Source organism: Primulina eburnea, chromosome 14 (genome assembly GCF_022965805.1).
Source record: "Primulina eburnea isolate SZY01 chromosome 14, ASM2296580v1, whole genome shotgun sequence".
NCBI lineage: Eukaryota > Viridiplantae > Streptophyta > Magnoliopsida > Lamiales > Gesneriaceae > Primulina > Primulina eburnea.
In genome coordinates, this window is record NC_133114.1 from 3,614,783 (window position 1) to 3,620,569 (window position 5,787).

A 5,787-nucleotide genomic window follows, 5' to 3' on the forward strand; every position below is an offset into this window, starting at 1 on the left:
TTCAAGATATTTATATGTAAGCCCACTTACAGTAGTTTGCTTAGAGGTTTCGGTTGAAGTCTGGAAATATCCTTTCTCTCGCCACTGGTTTCTACTGCTCGAAATTCAGCACCCTCTTAACTCGAAAATTCAAGAGATAACTCAGGATTTGTGTAACACCAATTTCAGAGACTTGAGAGTGTTATTTATAGGCTGAAATCTGACTGTTAGGCTCCCTATGAATGGTCGTAATCTGCATTTAACAGCCTTGATTCTATTTTAAATGCTTCAGTTACAAGTCCAAGCTGAATCAGTAATTGTCTGCTGCTTTCTCGCTCTTCTGCTGCTGGATTCTGTCTGCTGGAAAATACATGTCTGCTGGAAAAATACCAGCTTCTGAAATATTATCTTCTGCTGGAAATTTTGGCTTCTGCTGAAATTTGCTAGCTGCTGCTACTGCTGGAATTTCAGGTTCTCACAACTTAGATCACTTTATTGAGTCCTTTATTAGATAGCTTGTCCATGTACAATTAATTAAGTTATGTGAGCCCAATAAATAATTCCAACAATCTCCCACTTGGGCCACATAAGTTATCCGGATATTGTACATGCAAAAACTGGATTGAGCTCTTGCTATCTAAACCAAAATATTCCTTAACAATCTGGTCTATCAATTACACCAATATTGAACCAAAGCAGTCATCGCTACATTTAAAATCACTAGACCCATCAATGATCACAATATTAGCATAATCAATAACATAGATCAAGTATGGATGTGTAGCATGGAAATACATAAATGTGATCTCAAAATAAAACCTGAATTTCCAACTGGTCCTCCTAATGACTCAAAGAGTCCAATAATAGACTTTCAACCAAATACTAAACCGCAATGAAACTCATCACTTTATTTCAGAGTAATTCAAATAAACCTTAGTCTGTACAGAAACTCAAATCATGTCAAATGAGTCAATGCTTAAACCAAATACAAACTCCCACTGTACATGCATATTAACTATATGGACAACACCAATGTGTGTCACATGCCCAAAAATCTTGGGTGGCCAACCCATGACAAACGCATCCGCAATTATAGAGTTTGCAATAACATGCTCAATTAACACACAATCACTCTAAATTATTTCCTTCCAACTAGAAACTTCCTGTCAATATCTTTTGACTTTGACAAGTTTCAGTTGTTCTTTAAATATAATATAGCGGTTTTATTATCACAATTGATCATCAATGGTTTCTTAGACCAATGATCATTACCGGTGATAAAATCCCGCAACTTTATTCGGAGTCCAAATATCCAACTATTTCCAAATGTCAGATTTCCGATGTGTGAGCATAAAATCCTCAGTTCACTTTATGTACCGCATAACCCGATTAATAATCTGATATCGGGTTTCTTAAATATCTGTCCAAGATTCTAATGATGTTCACAATATCTAAACAATATTCTCTATAAATCCCAATGAAATTACCACCTGATAAAATTTATATCACCACATATGTGGACATAAACATCAATATATTTTTCTCAATGTTGACTTTACAATATACTCACTCCCACTAAAGTCAACATACGAAATTAATTTGCATTTAATTTCAAAATTTCATGCATGCATAATGTCAATGTCATTTAAAATATTGATGTTCCATTTATCAAGCTTATCAATCAAGAAACTCATACCAAACATATTTGAATTTCAAAAAATTGAAAATACCACAGGGATAAAGGAAAAACTTGATTTGTCCAAACATGAAACTAAAATCAAATTTAGTTTTTTTTTTTCAAATTCAAATACCAGAAAATAAAAAAAAATCAGTTCCTAAAAAAAATAACACCAACATTTTTATTGTCATTATCCATAAGATGTATATTTCACCATCAGTTGACAACCGGCTCTTTAGGCAACCCTTTCTTTGCACGCCAATTGGCGTATTTGGGACAATCCTTCTTCACATGCCCATCAGTCCTTTTGCAAAAGAAACAAGTGATCACTTTATCTTGTTTCTGTTGCTCCATATGCTGTGAAGTCCCAGAGTTTCCTTCCTTATTGCTCCATTTCATTTTCTTATTGATGCAATTACCTTGATAGTTAGATGCCAAGTGAGAAATTTCAATCACATCTTGTTTCAATCTCTCCTCCTCCTGAATGCACTGCGCATAAGCTCATTCAAAATCCACTTTTCCTTCTGGGTATTATAACTTATTTTGAATTGATTAAATTGCGCAGGCAGAGAGATCAAGACTAAATGCACGACTATGTCTTCCGACAATTCCAACTTGAATGCTTTTAGTCGAGTCACAAGATTTGACATTTCCATTATGTACTCCCTTATGTTCCCTTTCTCTTTGTACCGCATTGAGACAAGTTTATTCAGAATAGTATTTTTCTCGACCTTTTCGTTTGCAGTAAAACGATCTGCTATTTGAGTAAGGAACTTTTTTTTTTTTGGCATCATTTTCTTCAGGAATTGCACCCCCTATAGTATCTGGAATGGAATGTTTCATAATCATCAGACTCATGCGATTTGATCGCTCCCACTTTTCCAAAGAACCCTTTTGATCAGCAGTTCCTGAACTGGTCAAAAGTACGGGGCGATCTTCCCTTAGCGCATAGTCCAAATCCATGCAGCCGAGCACTATCATAATATGCTCTTTCCATTTCTTGAAGTTTGAGCCATTAAGTACTGGAATGTTGTTTAGATTGGCAGATATAGAAGATGCTATAGCAAAATAGAACAAAAAACTCACACTAAAATATAGTCCATGAATATATTTGAAATAAATCATAAAATTTAAGCATGATGGTGGTAGTGGGCCCATAAATAAAAAGAGTACCTAGCACGACATTGATATTTAGTCTTTGAACAAAAATAACAATTTGTAAGTGGTACACTTCAAATATCATGGTTATTAAATATTGATAATAAATCCGGCCAACAATATGTCTTTCTTTGGACCGACAATTACATGCATGGATAAATCCGAAATTATCACATATTTAGTACCACATATTGTGCTAAAATTTGGCTAGAAAATGGCCTTCCTTTGGGCCGATCATTTTTCGCATAAATTTAACACAGATTAATATCATATAATGTGTCTATAATCTGGCAAAAAAATAATCTTCCTTTGGGCCGATTAATTTCTGCATAGTTTTGACACGCTTTAAGACCACATAATTATGTGCTTATAATCTGGCCAAAAAATAACCTTCCTTTGGGCCGGCTATTTTTCGCATAGATATAAATGCACTTGAAAAAGATATACTGAATCTAAAATCTGGCCAGAAAATAATCTTCCTTTGGGCCGATTAATTTCCGCATAGATCTAGATGCACTTTAAAATCGTCTATTGTGTTTGAAATTTGGCCAAAAAATAGTCTTCCTTTGGGCCGACTAGTTTTTCGCATAAATTAAAACACAATTTATTTTGAACTTGAACAATATCTACATATCTCAAAAAATCACTTTATTAACATATAATTTAAATTTAACCAAATTTGAGATACAAGATATCAACTTAAATTAAATTTTCACAAGATAATTTAATTTACTTGAATTGGGCCAAATAGAGCATGGAGACCAAATTTGTAAGAAATAAAATATTTGCACCTCATAATTATTCATCCACAAATATTTTATCGAAATAAACGAAGATGATAAAATAATGAATAATTCCATATTAATTTTATTTCATGCAATTAAATCTTGAAATGATCGAATTTAATTTTACAAATCAGAATTGAGGAAGTCAAAATTGAATAAATGGTCAAAATTTTGGATTTCAAAATTTTGGCAACCAAACAAGGCCTTAAATTCAACCCAAAAAATCGAAACCCTAACCCAAAATCGCGCAGCAGCCGCTAGCCGCCGCCGCCCGAACTCCGACCAACTGTCGAGAAAAGACGACCCATAAGGTGGCGACCACATTAGAACAGAATCCGATCAAAATCAGGCCGGAAATCGGCCGGAATATGGCCAAGAAAAAAAAAATCGCATGAACTCGCGCATCATGAAGAAATCTCAACCAAATTCGATCGGTACAGAAGCTTTTACGGCTAATGGATGGAGGTTTATGGGGCGAAAAAGTGTGAAGAACAAAACGCCTAAGGATTCACCGCCGAAAATGTGCCGGAGAATGGCCGATTTGCCGAAATCCGGCGACCCATACCAAAAAAACGAAAATCGGATTTCGATTTTTATTTTTTATTTTTTAAAAAAAATCGAAAATAAATCTGAATTTTGGATGTAAAATTCGAAAATACTAGATTCAAAGAAAATAAATTTATTCAGATCCAAATTCAGAAAATTTTAAGAAAAAAATTAGATCTGAATCCAAAATCTTTATATACTAGAAAATTGCATCAGATTTGGAAATAAAACATACTTTTCTTTTTCGATCCATCAATAAACAAAATTCTCATAATTCAACATGAACGTGGCTCTGATACCATGCAACGCAGCGGATTATTGCTAACTTTTCCAACCCTTGTGCGGGTAGACTTGCACACTCAAGCTTATCACCCTCTCACGTTTTTTATCACACTTGTGTTTGATTATATTTTCTGAATATAACTCACTCAAGCCAAGCAAGCAAGAATGATAACAATGGCAAACGAGATTACTAGGCAAATCTGCCCAACCTTGCACTAACACAATAGTTCACAATACAAGGAAATAATCTGCCAATGGCTTGCACACAAAAAGGCTTAGCACTCGTGCATCCTCAAGCCTTGTGCAACTCATGGCCTATATAAACGAAATACAAGGCAACAATATCAGATAAACTCGAGTAACTGCCCCTAGAACCGCCAACAGTCAAGCCCAACTGTCATGTCTGGATAAGAACAAGCCTAATTGTTGCCAGATTGCATGCTTGTCTTCCTGCCACTTGTCCTAGATGTTGGCCAAAAGTCCCAAACGTCCATACAACTGCCCAAACATCAGATTCAAGGCTTACACGTGTCCAAGGCATTAACCAACTCGAGTTGACTTGCTTGCACAGCCAAGTCCAAGTTTTCCAACACTTAGCTGCCTCTAGCACACCCTGCCAAATGTGCTAGTCGTTTATATACTTAGCCGATCCAACCCAACCGATGCCGCATGCACTCGGAAACATGCCACAATGTTCCGCACAAACATCATGGCTCAAATACTTAGTAAATCACGGATGTAACAAACCTCCCCCACCCGATGAACTCGACGTCCTCGTCGGGGCTGTAATCAATCCTGTTGATTCTAAGTACTTTTCAATGGCATCCTCAAACTGCCACAAATTGACATTTCTTTCCCAAATTGCATCTTCTTCGGCTTCGCCTTCCCACTGAACCAAGTAATCTGTCCTTCGATTCTTCTTACTTTGGCCCAACAATTGCGACAACCGTTGACAGCAGGAGGGGGGAGAATCTCATTCAAAAATCTTCGTCTAATGAGGATTTTAATCACATTAATTGCTAAAAATCAATCATACAAACGAGTATGCGGCTCATAGGATTTATTCTATCCTACTCATGTGGACATTGCCCCGTAATAAGATGGATGACCAAGATTTGTCCATGTATATAAAGGACCCACTTTTTTGTTTGAAATTGTATGTGTGGCAAGATCTTACCCGTTGAAATGAAGTGAGGGTAAGACCCACATATATAAGATCTCATCTACCGGCTCATAGAACTAGAAAATCCAATGTAATTAATTCTTTCTAATTTTATTCCTTTCCTTTCTTTTTTTTTTTTATTACAACACACTGGGAAGAGGGATCAAACCCGGGGAGGGGAGCCAGCTAATCCGGCG